Here is a 26,515-nt window from a genome sequence, read left to right as displayed (position 1 = left end):
GCGACTCAGGTGCAATGACGTTCTGGTACCGAGCAAGCACCGAGTCGCGGGTACGACTCTATAGTTCGCGGTGGCGGCATTCCGGCGGGAGGAGTGAACGTAGCTCGCGAACTGGGTTTCGGGTGCACCTTAAAAAAACTGGTCGCAATTGAACCCAGAAACGTTCTCTACAGGGTCCCTCGTAGCATGCATCCTCGGTACGTTATAAACCATGCATTTCTTTCTACTTCTACTTCCAGCCTTCTAGAACATTTTCTCTGTCGCCCGCTTTGCCAGTAACGCTTAAACCACTTTGTCAGTAACGCTTAAACCGCCTTGTCAGTAACGCTTAAACCGCCTTGTCAGTAACGCTTAAACCGCTTTGCCAGTAACGCTTAAACCGCTTTGTCAGTAACGCTTAAACCGCTTTGCCAGTAACGCTTAAACCGAGTACGAACGCGTGCACGCTGGCAATAGATATCTGCGCTTACAAAAAAACGCGGTTCTCTCTCAATCTGCGCCTGTCCGATGCAGCAGGAAGAAACATAAGAAGCGTATAAGGTACGACGATTGCTATGCGGACAGGTTGGCAGGCTCTCTTCACTGCCGTCAGGCTGTCTGTCAGTCACCGCCGAGGAGCGCCGTCGTCGTGCAATGGAGACATTTCGGAGCCACCCCCGCATCGCGCGAGTGACTCGCGGCGACAGGATAAAAAAAAAAAAAGCGACAAATAGGGAGAGTCACCCCTCTATTCCCGCGGGCGCCCCTTGTCTCGCGTCTTCGATCGATCCAATTCGAGCACGCGTACGTGTATCCAATCGCACTCGGTCGTGACGACGCATGCATAATACCCCCTCCTAACGGAGACTGCAGCATATGTAGCTATAGACCCCTCTCTGAGCGTCAATCTAAATTGGCTCGCAGAAATTACTTTCCGGGCTCGCGAAGGTTACGAGAACGGGATTACCTTAAACGACGGGGTGCGCCTTGGAGTCCCTATGTGACTGCATCATTTTGCATCCGTTCTCGCCGCTGAAGTTTAAGTGTACGGCGTATGAGGCGAGTGTATCGGGAAGAGCTCGCTCGGATGTTGCGAAAACAGGATCATTGTTTTTTGAAATTTACATCTATTAAACCTGGCGGAAGCTTTCGTACTTGTGAAAGATTTCTTCTGATAGAGGATATTATGGGCATCGGTGCAGATAAAAACAGAGCCTAAAAAGAAGTCATTTCGGTATAACGATGCCTATTTATAAAGCATTGTAGAGAAAAATTGAATCATTACAGAATCCTCCTTGGGAAAAGGTGGTAAAGAGTCACGAATGAATATAAAATGTACGTATGCTTTCGAGACCGTTTAGAGTAAGATTAGTAGAAATAAACTGCCGCGCCAAAAAAAAAAAAAACAGAAGAGAAAGTAGACATTGTGTGCGACAAGCGACTGTGCTTGGTTTATCGGAATATACATTTAGAATGTCAGTCGTCATTCATTTCTAGCATATATAAACACACCGTATCAGGTGTATCGATTGGCATTAGAAAGGAAACTCCAGTCAACCTAACGATTTACACTTGAGAGTCGATTATGATCGGTGTGGACATGGTTTTCAACTTTATTTATTTATTTATTTATTTCAGGTATTAGATGCTGTAGATGCTTATGAAACTAGATTGTGACGCTTGTAGACATTGATATAGCGAAGAGTCGCTTACGGATCCCCAGAAATTGACTCTAACGCCGCTCTGCTGTTTCATAACTTTCTTACCGTCTTTTTTTTTGGGGGGGGGGGGGGTTTCCCACAGGGGTGGAAAATGAATTACGATGGTGACTGTGAATGTATAAAGAGAGCAGCGTGGCAGGGGCTAGCGCAAGAAGGTATTCAACACTGTACGCTTTCCGGATACATGGTGCATGCCTGAATTCGTTGTTTCCTCATTGATATCACTCCTATTAATTCCCTTCACAAATCATAGAGAAGAAGAACACGGCATTTGTTGATCAAGCAGTCTCGAAAATAGCGGCAAGGAGAAGTTTCAGACGACCGGCTTTAAATTGCGTGAAGATAAATATGTTTATCTAGGTCAATTACTCACAGGGGACCCTGATCATGAGAAAGAAATTTACAGAAGAATAAAATTGGGTTGGAGTGCATACGGTAGGCATTGCCAAATCCTGACTGGGAGCTTACCACTGTCGTTGAAAAGAAAAGTGTACAATCATTGCATTCTACCGGTGCTAACATACGGGGCAGAAACTTGGAGGTTAACAAAGAAGCTCGAGAACAAGTTAAGGACCGCACAAAGAGCAATGGAACGAAAAATCTTAGGAGTAACGTTAAGAGACAGGAAGAGAGCGGTGTGGATCAGAGAACAAACGGGGGTAGACGATATTCTAGTTGACATTAAGCGGAAGAAATGGAGCTGGGCAGGCCATGTAATACGTAGGATGGATAACCGGTGGACCATTAGGGTTACAGAATGGATACCAAGAGAAGGGAAGCGCAGTCGAGGACGGCAGAAAGTCAGGTGGGATGATGAGGTTAGGAAATTCGCAGGCGCAAGTTGGAATACGCTAGCGCAAGACAGGGGTAATTGGAGATCGCAGGGAGAGGCCTTCGTCCTGCAGTGGACATAAATATAGGCTGATGATGACGATAAGCTCGTCGTGTTTAGGGAAGCAAAGCTTTGTACCAGACTCGGGGGACATATACAAACTGGCGTCCGTCGGCGCTGCTTTTCGTTGAATTCACAATGACGCTTCCTGAGTCACGCCATTGCGTATTCTGGCACAGCAGCCATAACGGGTTGGGCAGGGGGATGTCTCGATAAGACGTGACAACTTAAAAACGAAAAGAGTCCTGGCAAGAAGGACAGACAACAAAAATGCATCTGCGTTTGCCTCCGTGAAGAACAGAAATGCGTTGATGCATTTTTCCAAAGTCGCAATGGTGATCGCGTATGTGCATTCTGCAAGGGAATTGAGAAAGACTGTTCTCTCAAAGTGCAACCCAAGATAGGTGCCGTAGAGTACGTGTTGGCGAAGGATGAAAAAAAATCTGGTTTACAAGATCTCTTTGCCACGACACCGATTGTTCTTGTTGCTTGCCTTTCTTTTTTTCTTTACTAAGGCGGGGCTTGAGCGACGGTTGGACACATACTCAGCCCGCCAAAGCCCGAGTCGCATCCAAATTCGATAAGAGCCCTCCTTGTCGATGCGCGAGCTGTCGGATCGAATCGCCGGGCAGCTGATGTCACGGCCAGGGGTCGCCACGCACCGCGGCGAAACGATTTTCCGTATACCTTCACAGCGTATATTCATCCCGTTAAGCCCAAACGCGTTGCGAACTAGTGTCCTGAAAAGAAGGAGCTCCGAGATGCGGTGTCTAGACGGTCGAGCGGGAAGGCTCGTCGCATTCTGCGCTTCGAATCCTGGATGGACCTACACAGCCGCAGTTTTAGAAACAAATGGCTTTGCGCGCATGCGTACGCGTTGCTAAAATATATACAGTACGGCTAGGGATGTTTGCGGGTGCAATGGCAGTAGGAGCCTGGAAGCACCACGCGAGGGCAAAGAAAAGAACGAAGAGTGAGGAATGAGGGAGGGGGTTGGCGTTTTAGGGAAATTAGGGAAAGGAGAGTTGAGAAGTAAGGAGATATATATAAATGGCAGCAAAAAGATAAAAAGCAAGCGCCTCATCCAGAGGCGGCGCGTTGCTTGTTCCTGGGGCTTTTCGAAAACAAGATTTATCCCGCACCACCTCACGGACAGCAAACTCAGCAGGGCCGGGTAGGTCCTCCAGCGCTACCGCTCTTTTCATCCTGATTTCATCTTGCTGCTCTTGATTACTTTTTTTTTTTCTTGTGCCCGTGTCCGCGTGTGTTTGATCTCGCAAACTTAGTTTTACGTATTTTTTTTTTATCTAGTTCGCTTCGTTTATAGGGTCGCTTGCTACCCCCGTGTAGCTCGAAGTGAACCTTCTTCGCTTATCGCCGTCTTTGTGCCTATATTTTATTCCGCATTCATTTTCCTTTTTTTTTTCACTCCATGGACCAAGATGTGGTGATAAGCAAAAACCAAGTGGCTGTGGGAGGCTTAGCAGAACGCCGCTTCTTCTAAAGCAACGCGAACACGAAGAACAAGAGGAGGAGAGTGACGAGAGACAGGGGGAGAAGAAGAAAAAGGGGGGGAGGGGAGGATTACCACTCCCCAAGTATTCCTTCCACATTTCCTCTATTTTACCCTCCCTCTCCCCAGCGTTGACTCTGCCGCTGTGGCGTGGAGTCCCGTTCTCGGGGAAATAATACCGAAAGATAAATTTCACCTCCGAGCTCACTCGGCATGCAACCCCTTTCCCCCTCAACCCCACGTTCCCTTTCATTCACCTCCCGCGCATCCCTATTCAGTCCCCTTTTTTTTCTCCCTTTCATCCAATTCGGATGTCTGCTCTCCGCACTGGCCCAATCCACTTTGGAGTGCAAAGAGTATATTCAATATTATTTCTTTCTTTCTAAATCTCCGAGGTTGGTCGTCTTCTTACATCAACTTTCGCTCCTCTCTGCTTTGCCTTTTTTTTTCAAATGTATTCTCGTGTCATTTTTTTCTCTTTTTTCCCCTTGCGGATTCTAAAACGTACACACCATGCCTTCCCTGCGCGGCTGCGTAGCTGCGCGCGTTTGTTTCTGGTGCAACCGTCAGTTCTCGGCGCGGCTCCCTACGTGTTCTGCTCTTGTTATACTGGCTCGCCGCCTCGTAATAATGCTCGTGCTCCCGCAACAGGCTTCTTTTCTTCTGAAGTGTCTCGTAATCAATTTTTCACTTTCAGTCTTCCCCTCTCCGAGATGCGCAGGAATCGCACGACTCATATATGCCCAGTAGCGGTGCCTCTTTCTTTTTTCTTTCTTTTCTTCTTTCTCTTTCTTTTTAATTTTTTTTTTCATCACGTTCGCGCATGCTCAACGCGAATACTGTATTATGCCTTAGACTTTATGGCCAGTCGGGAAGATTTTCGTTTGAGTAGAGGTACCTGACAGGGTTCACTGAAACTGCTACACCATTTCTCAACGCAAGAAAAAAAATGGGGGGGGGGGGGGGGGGGGGGGGGGTATGTAGCTGACGCGCTGCAAGAACATACTGAATGGTGTGAGAAGCCAGTGCTTATGATGGGACATTGGAAGCGGCTCCCGATAATACAACAGCTTTCCATTGCAGTTACAGCCTTTCTTTTTGTATAGGTACGTCAGCCCTGGTAGCGGAAAAATAAATGCTATGTAAGCTAGAAATTGGTGATTTAGAAAAAAAATGGGTCACCCATACCGCATGTCTTCATACGGGCAGTTTACGGGGCCATAACATCGCCGTCCAATTATTTTCAGTACTAACTGTAACTGCGAGTAGACCGGCCAAAATGGTTAAAGACGTAACACGTAGTAAACACGCTGAGGGACTCCTGGGCAGAAAGATGTCATGAGATCTTGAAGAAGTCCCAGGAGCTATTATGCATGACAGCGGATAGGCACATATTACTGCAGGTACAGCTTAAGTAAATTCAGCAAAATGTACTTACACTGAGAAAGACATCAACACAAATGAGAAAAAATATGTTCAATACTAAAGGGAACTTCACTGACTTACTAATTTAGTTAACGTATTCCTAAAGCGGGTTAGATGGAGCGCTATTGCTTGCCGCCCCACCCACAGGAATGCCCATAGGTGACATGGAACCGAACCTGCAACCTCGTGATCAGCAGCAGGAGCAGAACGGTACAACCACGGCGGGTCTAAGCGCGGGAAAAGAAAACAACGAGTATCACCAAGCGTGGTTCCCCAGTGCTTCATGAAACAGGATATCACGGCATCGATGCACAGATGTCGGTGAGATACATTCGCAGCAAATGATGTGACGTAACACCCGCGCACGCAGATCTTCGCAAGGGTTTTGCCCCTCAACTGAGCTTTGTAGTTGGACATACCATCCACGTTAGTACACATGGGACTCCTGCACCAATGGACAAGGACTCCAAAGTGCATAGACATTGGTATAGTGGAGTTGACAAGAAGAGATCTAAATGGAATTCTTCGTCGCGGCATCATTATCTTTGTTACGTTCATCTTAAAGTAAACTCCAACAAAATTTAGCGCCTCGTAAAAAGCATGGTTTGAAATACGGCGGATATGAAACAGTGTTCGTGAAAATTTTACGTTTGAAATTCGAGTGCTTGCGTTACAGAAAATTCACAAAAGTAGGCGTTTCTTTAATGATTAATCTAAAAAGAAAAAGAAGGGAAAGAAAGAAAACAGAAAAAAATAATCGACGTATAAGATACTCCCTAATGCGAAATTTGAGTGCACCTCTATACGTGTTCCCATTTCGCGATATATTGGCTGGCGCGGACAGTCGGTCTCGTGCGGCACATTGTAAACAGAATGAAGTGTGTCGCGACTGCCTCGCTAATCGGGATATTGCCAGAGGCAACGCATGTGTGACGCGTGGGCGCGATTCAGAGCAGCCGCCGCAGACAGACCTCCTCTCATGCAGCGCTTTGTTTCCATATACGGTATCGGTGGACGCACTCGCCTCATGTCATCGGTGAACAGAAGACGGCGCGCTACTCTGGCGCCATCTCGTAGCGGTCGTCACCGCAGAGTCCGTCTTGCATCGCCCTACATGTTTCTTCTTAGAATTTTGCGATACCCTCGTCCTCCGCTTTCCACCTCATGATATTGCTGCACCCTCCTCCTCCGCTTCTACTCGCACTCTCTTCGCTATGGCAGTATTTCATCCCCCGCTGCGTTCCTCTTTCGCTCTTTCATCCTTCGCTGTGCTCGTTCGCTTGGTTACGCCGAGGGCCGACGCCGACGCGAAACGCAGGAACGGGCGCCTTAGAGCATGGTGTAAGAAGATAAGTGTTCCAACGGCGCGCCCGCACTTAGGGGCAGAGCGGCCACTTCGTGTGACCGGAAGTGAGCGCCGCCGCTAGGGGCAGCACGTGTTCAGGAGGCCTTGGAGAAGCGGCACAATAGTGGATAATTTACGACCTCCGTCAGCATTTAAACACCCATACCCAAAGATATGCAATTTTTCGTTATTTAGACGCCAAATCCTCAGCAGGTAGAAGGTTTCATGCCACTTACAGTCGAAATACCGTCATTTCAAACACGAGAGAGACGCGTCGTCTGCTCGACGAGACGGCGCGCTGCGCTTACCGCTGCTCGCCGCGTCGGAGTCAATCGGAATGTCGGCAGAAATATAAAGGGACGTTCCTCCAACCAAGTAGAGTCGTTTTAAGCAGGCGAACGACATGTATTCATCCAAATAAAGCACTTCTGCCGCGCGTGCCCATAAGAGCGCCAGCAAAGCGAGCGAAAAAGTGGCCCCCAGAACAGGTGCTGCCCCTTGCGGCAGCGGCGTGCGTAGAGTCACACTAAGTGGCCGCGCCTCGCGCCGCCGTCGGATCACCTTCCTTTTTTACACCGTGCCTTAGAGCTGCGCTCTGAAACGGCGTCATCACCGTTTACCGGAAGTGACGCATAAAGTTTATTGAATTCCCAAAGTTGCTGCACATAAGGCGGATCACGATGAGGCGCAGCCTTTCAACGTTCTTTCCGCACGACAATATGGCGGCCCCCATGACGTCAGTGCATACTATCCTATAGTTTCAATTATTGGCAGAGCCCGAGGATACCGTATGGAGCTTGGTATCAGGCTCAATTCTCCTATTTTATTTTTAATTTTTTACTTTTTTTTGTTCCTTCTTCCTGGGCAGTCTTTGCTGCAACAAAGCATCGTCTGACTCGCTTCAGTTCATCCTTCTCGGCGAGTCATTTAAGGATGACTGCCGTCAGTCGCACGGTGACGCAGACCTTCCGAAGCGCGAACGCACACGAGAACGCGCGACAACCAAAATAAGAGAAATTCGGGATGCTAAAGGGCGCAACGTCGAAGAATAGGAGCGACGCTGTTGGAGGCACGCGCTCGTCTTCTCCGAGGCTCGGGGACTCTTGGGACGTTCTCCTCGCTCGAGAAAAACGAGAGAAGGAAAGAAACGCAACGAAAAACAGACAATGAATCTAGGAAAACAAGTGCCTGCGCGTGGCTTGTTTTTCGCGCCGAATGAAGTACAGCGAATAAGGGCGAGAAGATTGCGTTTGACTCGCGAAACTCGAGCGCCTAGCTACGGAGCACGGCTTGAATCAAAAACAGGGCTGTGTATAGCGAAGCGTGCGGCGGTGTAATCTTTTTCAAGGAAGCAAGAAAAAGACTCGCGAATTGACACGCATGGTGGCGCAGCGCAGAAACAGAGAATCACGGCTCTCGCTATACGAAGGATGTCGTCTTTTCTACTACATTTCGCTTTCTTTTTTTTTTTTTCGTTTCTTTGTAGATTCTTAATCTCTCTTGTTTTTCGCGGTACTTTGTCCTGTTTGCTGTTCGTTTCCAATATCAACTGTCGGAATTCGCGGGTTCAATTTCCAGGGGACGCTGATGTGTTTCTTGTTTCGTAATTCTGCGTGGAGTGGCATTCGCTTAATCTTGGTCCGGAGTGCGTCGCCATGAGCAGACATTATACAGTCGTCTTCGCGCCATTGAAACCTGCGAATTAGGGTTACAGGTCACCAGATTTATGTCCCAATCGGTGATGGGCAAAGCGCGAGCTGATAAGCTGTGAGGGGACAGTATTTAGATACACCTGTGGAGTATTGGGTGATATGAATAGTACCGCGCTAGAAGGTAACCTACTTCTTATCTTTCTTCATTTCTTTCTCTCTTTCTTTCTTTTTTTTTTTGAAGGCATTATTCAACTGAAACTTTTACCTAGCAAGGTGCTCTCATCTTCCAAAAGCCTGTTGGTCGCTGACGCGCAATAACGCTTTGCTTTCTCCACAGTTTGCAAACATCAAATACGCGCATACCAACGAACGTGTGCTAGACATGTACATACACATGTACATACACATGTACTCGGACACAACTAAGTGTGAGTACGTGCACGATACTGCGCGCATTTGTCAAACAAAGAAAGCAAAGACGTTCAAACGTTGACCGTTTACACAAACACAGCTCGACAACGCCTGCCGGGCATCAGCGCAAAATATGCTTTTACCACAGTGCGATAACGTCTAACGGCGACCACCAAGCACCGTTGAACATGCTCCTACGTGGGCCTTCACATAGTGACATAAAGCAGACGAAGAAGTTCTTCTATACTTTTTAAGATGTTTTAGTGTAAGAATGAAAGAAAATCAGCTACAAAAACAGAACGAACGAGCCTACTAAAAAATGAATAAATAAATAAACAACGACAAAAACAAATCGCCTTCATTATGCAGCAGGAGCAGAAACTACGCAGATGGCGTCACAAGGAGAGAAACGCGAACGGCTAAAAAAAATGCCACGGTTCGCATACGTCATGTAGCTCGAAAGAAGAAAAACGCCGCTGCCCTGAGGCGCGTAAATAACGGAAGGAACGTGACCAAGATTGAAGAGGTCTTCACCGCATAGCACCCGGGGCTCGAAATCGCTTGTTTACTGCTTCTCGCTTCTCGTTTTCTTTCATTCCTTAGCCGTCTCTGTCCATCTCGTTCGCAACCGCCATCAAATTCTCAGCGCAAGTAAGACAAGAGAAGATAAATAACTGTATACGAAAACGGCATCGCGAGCTCCGAACCGGAGGAGAATATTCCTCGTCAGTACATACGCGGCCAACTGTAAGGCCATCACGTCCTGGAAGAAGACTGTGACGAGGCCGAGCTCGTAGAAGGACAAGCTCCGAGAACAGCGTAAATCACAACGTAAAGGACTCCGAGGCAGCGTAAAAAAAAAGCAGAAAGTGTGTCGGCAAAGAACAATACAAGCGCGAATGCAAAGAGAATTCAAGATAAAAGAAAGGCGGGTGTCCCTGTAGTGGGGGGGAGTCAAGATTGCCAGCAGCCGGAAAGGTGGGGAAGTTTCGGGTAGGGGAAGTTGGGGAGAGGGAAAGGCATGGGGGGGGGGGGGGGGAGAGTGCGCGGGTCGTCCAGTGTGCACCGATCTAATCCCCGGTGTTGCTGACGCAAGCTCGGCTTCGTTTCCTGCGCTGAGCTGCACCACGGTGTTTCCTTGCGTTGTTTCCTTGTCGAGGTGGCCTCGTCGGCTCCTCGATCTCGCGCGAATGTACCTCGCTTGCATGTCTTGTTTTCTGCGCATGTCTCTCTACCGACCTGTTTTTTTTTTTTTATTATTCCCTTCTTGTTTCCTGGCCTTCCCCTTGGGGTTGAAGTCCGCACGCTCCCTATTCTGTATTCTGGCGGCGACTCGGTAAACAGGTTGTCGGTGCGGGTTGCGCTGTTAATATTCACTCCTGGCTGGAGAATTGCTTCTTACTAAATGGTGATTCCTGATGTATGTGAAGTCCTATCTATCTATCTATCTATCTATCTATCTATCTATCTATCTATCTATCTATCTATCTATCTATCTATCTATCTATCTATCTATCTATCTATCTATCTATCTATCTATCTATCTATCTATCTATCTATCTATCTATTATGCCTGTATACATGTATATGCAACTTCCATGTCTTTCTGTCCATGTGTGGCCATTTCCAAACCTGCCACTTTCGCAGAAGCTAGTGTTCTAATCACTTTTTTATCATTTCCTCCGCCTTGAGCACTCACACTTTTTTTTTTGGCAAACCACAAACAGTATTCGATAAGGTCATTTTTGACGATCGATGTCTTCTTCGGCGACACAGCGTCGCTTACCGTCGCAAGCCTCTGAAACATTTATGCCGCTCAATAGGTTGCGGTATATCGCTCGCCGAAACGTGCGCGCGGCGTTGTTCGTGTCAGCGTTTTAGTTTTCTTCTTTTATCCTTATCGTCCCAGACCCTCCGCGCATTTTAATATTTCGTCCGTGTCACGTCGAATTCCAACCTGCACGCCTCTGGGGCGCCATTTTTCATCACGCGGCGAAGATCGCCCCGCAAGCGAAATGAAAAAAAAAAAGAAAGAAAAACAACGAATAAATTTATTGAACACGGGACGGAAGGTGGGCCTGCTATGGAGGGTGGTGGCTTGGAGGTGCAAGAAAAATGCCGCGAAATATAGGGAAAAAAAATTTAACAAAAATAACTAAACAATCGCGCACGTTTCCTCTTCTCACGTACTTTCGTCTCAACCGTGCACCTTCCCGCTGGGCAGTCTGGATTTCTGGTTTATTTCGCCGGAATCTGATTTGGCATCGTCCTTCGCTCCAGCGCCCGTACCTCGCCGCGTCGAACGCGGACACGTTCGGTGACCCTTGAAAAACCGGCGACGACGACGACTTGAAGACGGTCGGCGCAGCAGCGGTCCGAGTGTGCTCTGAAGCGAGGAAATTGCCAGGTCTGTAGCGAGGTTCGCAATGGCACGAAGGCGGCAGTAAGGTAAAGGAAATGGGAAAAAAGGATAGAAATAAGAAGTGACAACTAAGAAGGTAGAAGGCGGAAAAGGGAAGGAACGATAAGGCAACAAAGCGAAAGCTGGGCGGGAAGTGACGGCGATGAAAAAGCTGGACGTACTAAAGAGTCGAGGTGAATAACGGGAGAAAAAAAAGGGACAGGCGGAACTCGCTGGAAAGTGCGTGGGCAAGGTCCTGGAGGCGAGGGGATGGAAGAAGGATGGGATTGGATGGAAGAGCAGGGGCAAATGGAAGTGATGGGGAAGGAGAGAAATGAGGGTATATGGGAGAAGGAAAATAAAATAGCCGGATGAGGTGTTACTGGGGAAAAGGGAAGCTAAGGTAACAAAAAAAAGAAAGTGTAATTCGGGGAAGGAAAGAGAATGGAATTCGGGAAAGTTTAAGGAAGTTTCGCGAAGAGTTTGAAGTGAAAGAAAGCGCGCAATAGGTTAGGCAGAGAATAAATGCAAGCGCTAGGAAATGACTGTGAAATGAGCGAAATAGAATGAGGAGCGAGAACAAAAAGAGATCCGAGGAAAAAAAAAAACACAGTATGGCGCTACTGAAAAAAAGAAATTCTAGGCATAGTAACGAAAGATAGTGTGAGATTCCTCACATGAGGAATCTCATGGCCTATTATGCAGAATTTCCGCCCTTTCTTCTGCTCCTTTTATTCGTCTTTATTGGCTATACCATGTCGCCAGGCCTTCGTTATCGCCAGTATCAGCACCTCGCTGTGACGTGTGTTAATAAATTACTAGAATCGAAGGCAAACAATCCTTACAATATACGGCAACCGGCTGCAAAGAAAGGGGGAAAAAAGAAATATTTCTTCTTTGCACTGCCGCTTATAGCCTTCAGTGCTTGCAACGCCAGGGTTCAGTAGTGTATACGCGAAGCTTGTGCCAAGTGACGCCTCTCATCACATGTGCCTTTTCACTGTGTTTCACAACATCAAATGCTTGCAACGCCGGACACTGGCCGCCTACGAAGCACAAGCAGACCGGCACGGTCGAGTGGTTCGCTGCGGGTCCACTCAGCTTCGTACCATACTCATACTATTCTGCCACTTAGGTGCGAGGAGCTGCTTTGTCCCGTGGTGAACGAACTGCCGACTGTGTCCACGTGCCAAGACCGTAAACGACTCTTTTATAGACGGTAGAGATGCTTTATTTTTGGGCGGGACATCCCCCAACTGACGTCTAAAATGAACTCAGACATCACGCCTCAGCCAATTTGATATCTACAGTATGAAAGTAATGGCTCTCATCCGTATTGCATGTTCACGCTCCTAGGTGGGTTCATATATACAGCCGTCGGAGATGTAGAGATGTGTCACCGAAATGCCAAAAGCCCACGACTTCCTATATATATATATATATATATATATATATATATATATATATATATATACAGGGTGTTTCAGCGAACACTTAAAAAAATTCTTAAAGGTTGCCTGCGGCAGATCACAGAATGCTAGTTTATGGGCTGGTCTACTCTAAGAGGCGGACATTACTTCCACAAGAAATTGAAATGCATAATCGAATAAATAACAGAGATTCTTTAATTAAGTTTTAACTAATTACCTGAGGACCCATATTGCAATTTACAAATTGTAGCCGTGGAGTTCGCAAGGCGGATCCACTTGGAACCAATTCTCGGGATGAAACCAGTTTCGAGATATTAATTCCCGAACTTTGCCGAGAAATGCATTGGCGTTCCAGTTAGGTTCTTAAGAAAACGTCGCTTTTGGCATGGAAGCACAAAATTAACTGGAACGCCAATGCATTTCTGCGCAAAGTTCGGGAATTAATATCTCGTAACTGGTGTCATCCTCAGAATTAATTCTAAGTGGATCCGCCTTGCGAACTCCACGGCTACAATTTGTAAATTGCAATATGAGCCATCAGGTAATTAGTTAAAAACATAATTAGTAAATTTTTGGTAATTAGTCGATTATGCATTGGAATTTAACCCCGATTGTACAACTTCACGGATTACCAAATGTGCAGCAGGCTTTCGCCTTCTTGTGTTACAAGAGTGTAGCACCTGCCGAACTTTTTTTTTTGTTACCCATAACAGATTTGGATGCAAGTGGTCAACATACCTGGTTTACATGAGTCACTTCGGTGCGTGCCTTCGTATTTAAGCTTTGTGTACATTAAGTACACCCGTCCAGATAGCGACCGAGCCAACAGTGAACCCCGGAAAGTGGGCAAAAAAATCTTCGCTTTAAAAAAAGCTACAACAAACACGGCACGAATGGCTTTCCTGCGCGTAGTAACTCGGATAAGTCCCCGGTATGACGTAGACAATATATATAGTGCGCGCTCGAGAAAACGCTCGTCGCGTAACGCTGGAACGAAAGAAGGCACCGGGACGAAAAGTATAAAGGAGTGCGTCGCGCACTCATGCTCAGCAAAAGCGAGGCATTTGATCGGTGGATCTGCTAGCGCAGGCGCACGCTCCGGAACCCATTGTATTATAAGCCCAAGATTGAAAGTTTCCACTCATCCCTTGCTGCACGGGCGGCGAGGTTATAGCTATAGCGGGATGAGAAGCAAAGCAAAGCAAACAAACAAACAGGCAAACGTGCGTTCAAACAGCAGTGGGTAGCCGAGAGCAAAGCATTGGCGAGAGGCAGAACGCAGCGGCTTATCGCGTAAGTCCGCACACCGGAGGCCGTTGCTCGATAGAATCGCCAGGTTAGACGAAGAATGCACTCCGCTTCCCGACTGAGCTGGGTTTTCGTCACAGCTTCTTTCTCTGCAGTACTTTTTTTCTTAAGCAGAGCGCTTGAGTCCACGCTTCTATCCCAGATGCGCCGTTCTCTACGGCAACGCTTTTAAAGGAAAGAAAGAAAGGATGCCATGCGTTTGTCACGAGCATGTACTTACGGACGAGTGACGTCTTTCTTTTTTTTTCTTTTTTTCGAGCACGATCGTGCATACCTGGTTATGGGAGCGTGTTTTGGGCTTGCGAAGAGCTTTACGGAGAACACCGACGAGCTGGAGCAAGCGAGCGAACACGAATCGGTGACGACGTAGTACGTACTCGTGTGCTGGAAATTCTCCTAGCCATCGGACCAAAGCCGTCGCCATAGAAACACCATTTTGTTTTTTTGCTTTTCTTTTTCTGAAAGCGCTTACCGTATACTCGTACATCCCCCGTCGTCTCCTCCAACCCTCATAACCCATCCATCGTTCGCCTACCCAGGTGAGCCGCGCACACAGTACAGAACGGTTCCGTTTCTGCCCTATATGTGCTTCCGTCGAATGGGGAACGTTTTCTTCGCTTTCGCCACCCCCCACCCCTACCGTACCTGCCATTTCCCTTCGGCACTAACAATTCGTCGAGGTTGATTTCATCGAATACGAGTCGCAGTTCGGGTTTCGCTTCATCTCTCCGCGTCGTTCGTTTCCGAGTAGGCGGCGTGTTACTCTGGCGATATATAGGGACGAATACATAACCCACATTTTGGGTGCTGCGTCACAAATCTATTCGACTCACGTCTGTCTGTTTCCGTGCACTGTTTTCTTTTTTCGACCCCATATGTATGCCGGTAGCTGGAAACTCGTCCGAATTGTTTCGGTGACATCCCGTTGGCTTCGAAACTTGTGCAAGTGGCGGTGACAGAATTGGATCGCTTTTCGCGGATTACCTCACGTCACGTTGGACCGCGCGTGATCGGGGCCGACGAGCGCGCGCGTGGCTGACACGTCAGTCGTGACGTAAGCTTCGCTCTTGATAATGCGCCTGCCGCGGCATCAATGTCGAGCGTGGTTTGTGAAGTAAATACCGGTCTGGCTTGACGAGAATGTTTCGTGTCGCGTGCGACGTAAGGACCACGTATTGTGTTAAACGTCTCTGCGTAGTACAGCGAAAATATGCGTCTCTGCATGATTAAGGTTTCGTGTGTAATCAGCGAAACTATAGAGCCACTTGGTTACGTGACGTTACCTGTGGCGTAAGCTCAGAAGGGCAAAACGAAGGTTTGGAAGTGCTCTAAGTGCCTTTTGCGATAGTAAACTACGCTGCAGGTGTTCATATTGTTCGTCTATTTTTGCTTATTTTTGTAACCACACTCGTTCATGAAAGTTACACAACTTCGCCGGAACAGCCCAACGACCCAAGGCAAGAAGTCCTACCACATGGGACAAACGCTCCATTCGTGTGATATGTGTTTTCTGTTGGTTCTACCACAGCCAAACTAAGTCCAAACTTTCTTTTCAAGAGAGTCAGGTTGAAGCTACGTTTGGTATTAGAAAAGCCTGTAACGAATGCGCTATATATGTATATATTTCGCGCATGATGAGCCGATTCCGAGTCTATTTTGTTTGGTATCAATCTATCTATTTATCGATAGATTGATCGGGTCGCGTCCGTCCGTCTGGCTGTGTGTCTGCCTGTGATTTTTTTTTTTCGTGGAAGCTATTGAGGTTTGTAGCTTCTCGAATCCCGCGGCCCCTAAAGTTACTCAAGTTCCCTAACTGGCACGCACATCAGGTTTCGCATCGATGCGCTGTCTCTTCTACGCCTGCGCGTTTGTAACGTCATGTAACTCAGTCTGGAGTCACTATTCACGGATTCACTCTGCTCGCTGCTTATCGAGTCTCGAGCGCCACTACATACAGGTCCGCACTCCAACCTTCTCCCGGAGATCGGCTCGTGACCGGGTGTCGTGCATGCAGCCCTCGTATAGCCCTTCGCGGCAGCAGTTGCGCCTGCGTTAACTCCTGGACAGATCCGTTCATCCTAGCGCGCTTCTCCGCACTCGAACACTTGTTCCGGATGCAGCGAGACTGGAGAGCGAGGGAGGCAGAGCGAGCCCAGACTGCCGACCCGCAGGCGTTGGGACCGAGGCCACACATACACGCATGCCTCTCGCTTTGCATCGCTGTGTTGGGGCGGCGAAGAGATGCTCGAGTGATTTGAATAGGGAGGGCCGACGCTTCTTCTCGCGTGCGCGACGCGAAAGCCTTTCTGCGTGTGCCATGGCCGCCGGTGCTGTCAATGGAGCCCGACCGGTGCTGCTCGTGACATCTGAGAGGCGCCCAATTACAGCGCTCCTTTGTTAGTCACCGGCTCCGCGAGGCATAAAGCGTTAACGCGCCATTTGCGTCGGCGCCGGCTCTCGTCCATATTTTTTTTCTTCTTCCCGCTTTCCCGTTTCTCTCCCCCACCCGCACACATATGCACGCTTCCCTTCTTTCTTTGTTTTTCTTTTGTTTAACTTTTGGCCTCGTATTTCGCTCAACGATATTAGCGAATGCTGGTGCATTCTTTCCATAAACGGAAAGATCAAGATATTATCGAGAAATAATGCCCCTCCCACTTTGTCGCATTCCTTTTTACTTCCCTAATGATGGCGATATTTTATCTTCGGGAGAGGTGCGCCTATACAGTGGGGACTTGAGTTGATAACGCGCCCTTCCCTGCGTTTTGCCTATTTGTCGTGCCTCTCTTGTTTCTTATCTTTATATTCGCGCAGTCTTCTTTCTTTTTTTTTTGCAACGGGAATATGAAGATACTCAGCAGGGGCCGTACTTGTCCTCACTCCCGTTCTTGTTCGTCTTCAGCGCCCAAACGTCTATCCCAAAATTAAGTCCGTTTCCGCAAAAGAAAAACGTTTAGGATAGAAAGGGGGAATGTTAAGGGGAAACCCAAAGGTTCTAATCGCTTTGACACAGCCATCTGCCTTTCTTTTCAAGATTGTGTGTGTGTGTGAGAGAGAGAGAGAGAGAGTTTTCAGCCAATCAGAAAGGGAGAAGAAAAGTTCAGAGCCCTTCCGCTGTGTGAAGATGGAAGACCAGCGAAGCTGTTGGCTTTGTTTAATTATATATATGGTAAATGGTTGGAAAGACACAACACATAGCTTCGTTGCATAGCCGCACTCCGTATGCTGCATGTGGGAGTGAAAGCGAGTTTAGGCGACTTGATTCACACCACCTTGCACCATCGGCCGCAGCACGTAGGGCCGCTGCGCGTTCGGCTTCTCGTCGCTTTCACATCCATTCGCGCTGTTGAGCGCGCCAGCGCTCCTTGAAAGCGCGCTCTTCCTCTTCGGAGCGAGCTACACGGGTCTTACCCATACCGACTCCAAGGGGCAACTGATTACGTCGCTAGGGAAATGGCTATGTGAGGAGAGAATGAGACACAGTTATCGGATGGTAGACTATTACGTTTTATCACTGCCGGTTCGACACGCATCATCATAGACTAGCGTTTGGGCAACAGCGTTCATCGCTCCGGTGCATTGTTTTTTTTTCTCTCTTTGGGTCCCACGTGTAACAAGGGTAGTTCAATGGCGCGTCACAGGTCCGCGAGCCCACAGGGGTATGTGCCATTGAGCTTGGACCCTTTCTGCACAATAACCAGGATTGTGGCGATTTGGGCCTGTTGGTTGTACATCGGAAATGTTTTGCAGCGCAATAGCAGCACGGACACAACAGAACATAGAAATTATTGTGCGCATGTGCAACGGTGATGAACGCAGCATGAACGCGTGCGGTGGTCAATAAATATTTGTTGGTAGTTTGCGGTCGTCTGTCGTCCCATGTGTTATTTTTGTGTCCGTGTTGCTCTTGCGCTGCAAAACGTTTCCGTTTCCTACCACCAGGATTGGCCCACTTTTCTTCCGATTGTTGTTCTACGCGTCGTTTTGTCCGCGGACGCGATCTGCCATAACCTAGCCATATAGAGCTTCGCTGTAAGATAGCTGACAAAGGAAACGTGCATGGGGAAAATGAATGAGGTTATCAGTGTTACCTGCCTCGCCTTCCACTCTGTCCAGAGTCATTTCCCCATGTCCCCACGTTTTAATGAGTGATAAAGAGACAGAGAGAGACCTAATGATAGAATGCTTGTTGAGGACCCAACCCTACGTTCTCGATATTTTCCTCGTTTTACGTCACTCATTTACAGTTCTTCCATAAGCATACAGCTGTTTTCATCGAAAGAGCCGAGGGCAGCAGAAATGACGAACGCGAAATGGGAATGTTTTTTGCCCATTTACTTTTATTCTATCCCATATTCCCTAATGTTCCAGCGCTTATAGCAGAGGGCCTATGGAATAAGGGGAGTGACATATTGGGACAGAAGCCACGGAGAGGGCGGTAATGCGTTTGTCTAGCTGCTCCCGTCTTCCCTATTTTTTTCCCGCGTTCCTCCCTCTGATTCCTCGCTTTACTCGGGACGAGCTGCGCTTAGACAGAGTGCATGTAGCTACACGTGTTTACCGCTCGCCGCTAATGAGTGGGCGGTGCTCGCGCTCGAGCTCAGGGCTGCCGCCTTTGAGTCAATTCGCAGTGAACGGCGAGGCCGTCTCCCTCCTCGTTGCCTGCAGAGTGTTTTCAGGACAACTAAAAAAAATATTTTTTTCGGGAGGAGGGAAAGCGGGAGAGGTAACGTTTTCTAAAAGCGCGGTAGTCGGACTGGATTGCTTTTGCGGTGAGCGAATGGGTGTTGGGAGTAGATTTACGTCAGCGCGTGGCCGAATTTGTAGAGGCCGTTGGGTGAGATTGGAAATTCTGCAGGAAAGAGACGAAACAGATAAGATTGTGTGATCTTATCTCGCCTCCATGCTCCAGTGGCAAGACGGAATGGGATGTGGAATGCTGACAGATTGTGCGCTAATTGGGCGGGATTGGAATTGTGTTCATTTTAGTCGAAATTAAAATTGCACTTACCCTGAAAGACACACATGCACGTAGGTGCATTCGTTTTTTGTCACCCTTTCTGTAACACCGAAAACTCCGCATGGGCAAGGCTGTTACTTCGCATCCCCTTGCCGGATTTAAAAGAATGGAATAGTGATGTGCGGACGTTCCTTTAATGGAATGAGAGTTAGATCGGACTTTCAATTTTGGTGGAAATGTAAAGAGTGGAATATTACCACTACGTCATTTCCTGAGATGGACTGAGAATCAAATTGTCATTCTCGGTCCTCGACTATAATCGGCTGGCGTTTCAGCTTCTGCTGGTTAGCGGGCGTGTTATACTGTGGTGCACAAGGGGCTTCTCGCCACGTGGGCGAGTTGCATAAAATATGAGTGCAAGGAATATACGGTATTACCACAAGTTTCGTGCCTTTTCGTTACCTGTAAACAAGATATTTACCTATACAGGGTGTCCCAGCTATCACGCAGCACGATTTAAAAAAAGAGGAACGGCGTTACGCGAAGCAAACTTACTGCGTATTGTTTCCAGTACAGTGTAGTAGCCGCGAGTGTTTTTTTTTTGTTTTGTTACTGAGATCTAATTAGTTATTTGTAATGAATTATCTAACTCGAGAAGTACTATCGTAATTATCAAAATGTCAATGAGAAAATTGTAGAACAACATGAAAAAAATGCCAGGCCTGCGCGGCACACGCAGCACAGTCACAGCGTAAGCTAGACGAGCGTTTTGACAGTACTACCTAGTAATTTGAGTGAATGCGTCAGGATCGCGCTTGGGACGCCGTCGCACGTGCAAGCCGACGCGTTCCATCGCCGATGGCTAGCGGCGTTCGGCCCAGCCAAGCGGCCGACATTGCAACTAGGGTTGTCACAATCGCTCCCATTGCAACGCGCCCGACGCGGCCTGCTTGGGACGCCCTCGCGCGTGCAAGCCGACACATTCCATCGCCGATGGCTAGCGCCGTTATAGTTAGAGTATAGCCAATAGCCAAAACGGCTATTGGAATGAGCCCATAACAGCTTATGCTGTGAAACTCCCGATACAGCTTTCTGTTGCTCAATACGTGCTACGTAAATGTGTTTTTCCGAGTGTGAAAGAAGCCCGCGAATACACGCAGAATTGCCGCCCGACTGGCCGCTCGAAGCACTTTGCGTGTATACGCGGGCTTCTTTCACGCTCGGAAAAACACCTTTATGGTAGCACGTATTGAGCAAGAGAAAGCTGTATCGGGAGTTTCTCATGTTGCTCTACAATTTTCTCATTGACACTTTGCTAATTAGGACAGTACTTCTCGAGTTAGATAAATAATTACAATTAAGTAATTAGACCTCAGTAACTGAAAAGTTACTGGCGGCTACTACACTGTACTGGAAACAATACGCACTAGGTTTGCTTCGCGTAACGCTGTTCCTCTTCTTTTTTTTAATCGCGCTGTGTGATAGCTGGGACACCCTGTATATATTAAAAGGCGTGCGTGCCGTAAGCGAACTGACATAAGCCGCTATACTTACGATAGCTTTCATTATATTGAAGAAACAACCGAATAAAAGTCATTCATTGAGCCAGAGGCATTAGGGAGGTCGGTGGAATCCTTTTCGGCACCCGTAGTAGTTTAACGTTTGTCAAACGATTTCCTTAACTGGTGAAAACTTCGATTCAAAGGAAAGCTGCAGGGACGAAAGGACAACTTACCGTGGGTGGAAGACGAATCCATATCTTTCGGATCAAGCGTAATGCGGGTTCGACTCCCACCTGACATAAGTTGCCTATCTCAGGTGTTGCCTAGTTGCCAAACAAAGTAATTGCTAAATCAACAAATTACCAAAAAGTGTAACTGATTCATCATCATAAGCCTATATTTATGTCCACTGCAGGACGAAGTCCTCTTCCTGCAATCTCCGATTACCCCTGTCTTGCGCTAGCTCATTCGAACTTGCGCCTGCACATTTCTTAACTTCGTCACCTCACCTAGTTTTCTGCCGTCCTCGACTGCACTTCCCTTCTCTTGGTATTCATTCTGTAACCCTAATGGTCCACCGGTTAGCCCTCCTACGCATTACATGGCCTGCCCAGCTCCATTTCCCCCCCCCCCCTCCTAATGTCAACTAGAATATCGGCTATCCCCGTTTGCTCTCTGATCCACACTGCTCTCTTCCTGTCCCTTAACGTTAGGCCTAACATTTTTCGTTCCATCGCTCTTTGTGCGATTTTTAACTTGTTCTCGAGCTTCTTTGTTAACCAGCAATTTTCTGCCCCATATGTTAGCACCGGTGGAATACAATGACTGTACACTTTTCTTTTCAACGACAGTGGTAAGCTCCCAGTCAAGATTTCGCAATGCCTGCCGTATGCATCCTCAGGCTAATAGGTGACTGTTATAAGTTTGAGAACCACTAGCTCTAAATTAGCCGCATGGTAATCGGAGAGAGAGAGGAGGGGGGAGGGGGAGAGGATGTAATTTGACGTCAACGTCTTAAGCTCGACTGCGCAACGTTGCGCTGCGCGAACACGAGAACTCTCCCTTTCTCTCTTTCTCGTACAATACTCACGTCGCTGGAAAGACAAGATCAGCTGAATAAAAACCCAAAGAATACAGCAACATTTTTTTTTCTCTTTTAATCTTCCACGGCCCGCGGTGCAAGAAAGCGCAGAGAGCCGCATTTTCCGTGAAACCGCGCCTCGGCCGTGTGAGTGGTGAGGAAACTTCCAGCGGCAAATGAAAACGACGAGACGCATTTACCCCGCACGCCGCCATCGACCGCAAGAGAAATATCCGAACACGAACCGAACCGCATCGCCCATGCTCCGAGACTCGAGCGGCGCTCTCCAATATTGCTGCGCTGCGCGGCGCCCCGAGGAGACATATATCTTAAGAGCGATTCCAAAAAACCAATGCTACGTGCTATACGTGACCAGTGCCGAGATCCAATTCGCTTCAGAGCCCAAGTTGCATTTTTTTTCCTTTTTTAATTTAGCGTTGTCATTCCTTATTTTCCTGCTCACTTTCTCCGGTTCTCCTCTTGGTGCCGAGGCTTTCGCAAACAACGACAAAAGGCGCTCGAAAGGAACGTCAACGTATGCACCCAGAGAACGGTCAGCCGCGGTCAACCTGTCAAACAAAGGCGCACAAACAAAAAATTGTAGAATGAAAAAGAGCGAGCGATGGAGTCGAGGGAATGTGGCAAGGGTATAGTTGCACTTCGCGCGCTCCCGCTCTCGTCAGGCCGCTCTCGAACTCAATCTGCGTTATTCATTGAGACAAAGCGAGATCAGCGCGAGAACGCGCGAGAGCCGGGCGAGAGAACCTGGGCGCCGGCTTTCCTAGATAAGCGCGCGCCATGCCGGCCGGAGCTGATGGCTCTCACGACGCCGCTGCAGGAAATAAAAAAAAAATGAAGAAAAGAAAGGCGACGGGAAAGAAAGGAAACACCTTTCCCCCGCATTCGGACCCGTCTCGTTCTCCTTTCCCCTCCAACTAGCAAACTCCCCCGCCGTCCCCATTTCCCTCTCTCCTCCATTCCCCCACTTTTTTTGTGCGCACTCTTCACTCCGTTAGGGAAATACAGCGAAACCAGAGCAATAAGAAACGGCTCGCGCGCGATACACAATGGAAAGATAGCGGGAGAGGAAAGGAAGAGAAAAATGGCGACGTGTGAATCAAAGCGAAAACAGACTAGACTTGTGGGAAGGGAAAGCGACGCGATAAGGAATACCCGATTCCATTCCAAACACGATCTGCGTAAGGGATGAACGGACGCGGGAAAGATGGGGAGCGAGTCCCTTTTTTTTTTTTTGCCCACAACACTTCGGTTTTCGATGTTCCTGTTCGGAGTTCTTAGCCGCCGTTTTCTATCTTTTCCCTTCTATTAAACTTTACTTTTTTATCTATTTTCATTCCCACTAGGACGTTTGCCACGTGTGGTCGAATTTCTCTTCACTCGATATATGTTCTTTCTTGTTCCCAAATGGTGCGAAAAGACCATTTCCGATTGCCTTCTACTCACTCGAGTGATGTTGCAGCTTTTGGCGTGGCTATTTCTTTTTCTTTCTATTGATTTCTATTTTTTTTTTCAGAGTCTCTCCCTTTAGCAAAGGTGCGGCCGGTCAGCGCTTCAACGGTTATACCGATCTTTGTAGCCGCCATTGATGAAACCGAAAAGAACGGCGACAATATGGGGCGGCGGTATCGCGCTTTGCCGGCGCCGATAGGCATAGCTGTCTGCGGCATAGATTTCCGACGCGAGCTCGCCGACTGTTTATACTCGAGGTTCGAAAGGCCGCAGGCGTTGCTCTTGTCGCAGTCATTTCTCGTGAGGTCGACACCACTGGTTTACAAAGACGCTTTTGGGGGGTGTTTTGACGGGACGTGCCTGCAATGCCGCTAGGCACAATACGCAAGGAATGTGAGGAGAAGATACGGGAACGGATACTTTAAATCGACTCATATTAGTCTCATGTTTTTCATTGTTTTTCTTTCTTTTTCTAACTTTTTTTTGTGTGGAAGCGAGGAAAAGAACCTGGTAGTACTATTTTGTTGCGTGGGACGACGCAGACGGGCAACGACTGCGCTGACTAAAAGTAATTTCAAAAATATGTAGCAGCACCCCGATTATCTGTTTGGTTCACAATTGATCGATGAAGCTATGGGGGGAGGGGGGGGGGGTTCATTTAGCCCCGGACGTTGACGAGAATTTTCAGTGCCTCTAAAGGGCCTCTATTTGCCGAGGATTTGCAGGAACTGGCGGTAAGAACGACAGGAAAACCGAGATAATGCTTTGAAATTGTACCTCCGGGACCAGCGTGCTTCTTGCATTGCACTAATATTTATTTATTTATTTATTTATTTATTTATTTATTTATTTATTTATTTATTTATTTATTTATTTATTTATTTATTACAGCGACACTGTATATGGCTAGGCGAAACCAAAATCCGTCCGTCCGATGTGCACAGAAACTATCATCATCAGCAATGGCTCGAGCGTCGTCGTCTTCTTCCACAGCTAGCTCGTTGGCGCCCCTCGGCGTAACCGCGCAAACGCGCTCGTGCCACTGCTCCCGCGTTCGTCGCCGTCTTCTTTCACAGCTGGCTCCGTTGCCGCTCATCATTACAGCGTAGAATTTCACTTCTCTTCTGTCGTCGTAATGGGGAGGCCGCGTTTGCGGGGGCATGAGCCATTCATTGTCTTATGTGACCTGACAGGTTTAATTTTGAAGCAACTTAATTTTCAAGAATCGCAAGTGGCAATCCGACAACGGCGGAATCTCGTCGCAGCTGAACCTGTGCGTGTAACCTCATTAAGAAACACAAGAACGTAACCAATAATTGAGAAAGACTAATGAACCGTCGAGATTAACCCAGTGATAAACACCGGCGCCGCATGTTTCAGCTTCGCTGGTTAACCATCTGTAAGGAGTACTTGGGCGGTGCTCTTTATATCCACAGTAATTCGCCGCGGTATACCTACCGACCCAGCAGCAACCACTCCGAAGACAATGGTAGTGAAAGCTTCGCTTTTAAACTTGCAGCTGCGTAGTCCGCTCTACATCGAGAACTCTATGCATAGTGCAACGATCAAGTTAGGTTTATGGTGGCATAACTTCAGCGTTGTGTCTTTACGCAAACGCACCCCTATTCAAATGATAGCACGCGAAGTGTTCAGCCTTATTGTGAGCGCGTGTGTTTCTTTCTGTCTATCAGTCTGTGTGAGCCTGCGCTGGCGCACTTTTCCGCGGCGGCGCACGTCGCGCGGTAACCGGTTAAATATGGAATACAAAGCAGCGTAAGTTTATGGGTTATTCAGGCACGGTGCTGGCGAAGTGGAGTGCTCGCGCTTCATGCATTGAAGCGTATATCAGGCCTTTATTATATCGCTCTGCCGTACCCACCGTACCTACTGCTGTAGAAAAACGATGTGGCATGCACGTACTTAGTTGCTGGTCATCGAACGAAAAGAGATGTCGGTCTTCGTCTTCCCTTAACTGAACCATTCGTGAGGGGAGGAGAGTTTTGACCGATTTCGTTACTTCCATAAACTCTGCAACTGTTGGCGTTCCAGTAGCTTGCACTATAAAAAAAAGAAAGAGAGAGAGAGAGAAAGTAAGAAAGCAAGCACAGTAATAGGATAGCACAGTAATATGATAGCACCAGCACAGTAATATGATACTCAGGTGGCCATGGCAATAAGTGCTGGAATCCCTGCTTCTCACTGGCTTCAATTTTTGAAGGAAGAAAATAAAAATAAAATACTGACTTCTCCGATGCCATATACGATGCCTCTGGGTTCCATCAAACTGCAGCCGTGACTTCTGATTCGTCAAGTATAACGACATCGTTGGATGCTACCGCAGTAGTACGAGAGTCACACGAGGGCCCAATTCACTGCTCTCTGCCTCCTCGTTGCAATCTACCAGAACTCTGAGCAACGCCTCGAAGCACGTATCTATAGGAACGAGGAGGCCCACATTCTTCTCAACACCAATCAGGGTGCTTCCTCGCCGTCAGCGTGCCTGATCCCTCAGCGAAAACACGGGCACCTACAAAATCGAACTACCAGCTTAACTTGCGTATAAATAGTATCCACGACACTGCAGCGCGATCTGGCGGGTCAGTAAACAGCGCGTAGCAGCGAGGCATATCGCGACTGGAAAGAGCCCCCTCTTAGCCCTCGATTTCGCCAAGCAACGCCTGGCGATAGCCATAACACTTTTACACGTCTCGGACCGGCCTACGTCAGGGTCCTCGGCTATCGGGCTGCAGCCAAAATCCCGCGTGCTCGTTCGCGCTCGGGTTGGCCTGGCGGACCGGGAAAGCGAGACTGTCATTAGGGCGCTACTATATAGGAATGCCAGACTGCGTCGTCGTTCTGTCGAGCGCGGCATTACGACGGCGACGGCAGCCGGACTGCTAAGAACGCTGGAGGAGTTGGGAGAACTATGAGAGGAGGGCGGGGGGGGGGGGAGGGGAGGGAGTGCAGCGCAGCTCTTTTACGCGCCACGGACGTCGAAGAAGGACGGGGGGTGGCAGCGTCGCGAGGAAACTGCTGCGACGGCACGCACCGGCGCGCGAAACGGTGAGTAACAAAACAGAAGAACGGGGTGACCGGGCACTGCCTGGCGGGCAATAAATTGCCCCCCCCCCCCCTTCCGATAGGGGTCGCCGGCGTAGTTACCGGCTGCGCGGCAGCCGTCTCGTTCCTTATGGGTTCCCTGCCAGCTTCTTTCTGCTGGCGCGCTGCTTCACCTATAGGTGGCGCCGCCGGTGGCGAGGTCCCTTTTTCGCGTGCTACACCTTAGGCCTACCTGCTGCGAAACAGTGCCTCGTAAAGCCGTTTCCTCCGTGAAAGCAGTGCCTCGGACCCCTTCCTCTGCCTACCCCCCAAGACCGCGGGCAACCTCACTGCCGCGCCTTTTCGGGCAGTTCGAGACGGAAGAG

The sequence above is a fragment of the Dermacentor silvarum genome, chromosome 10 (genome assembly GCF_013339745.2).
Source record: "Dermacentor silvarum isolate Dsil-2018 chromosome 10, BIME_Dsil_1.4, whole genome shotgun sequence".
Taxonomy (NCBI): domain Eukaryota; kingdom Metazoa; phylum Arthropoda; class Arachnida; order Ixodida; family Ixodidae; genus Dermacentor; species Dermacentor silvarum.
This window is presented reverse-complemented; position numbering follows the sequence as displayed.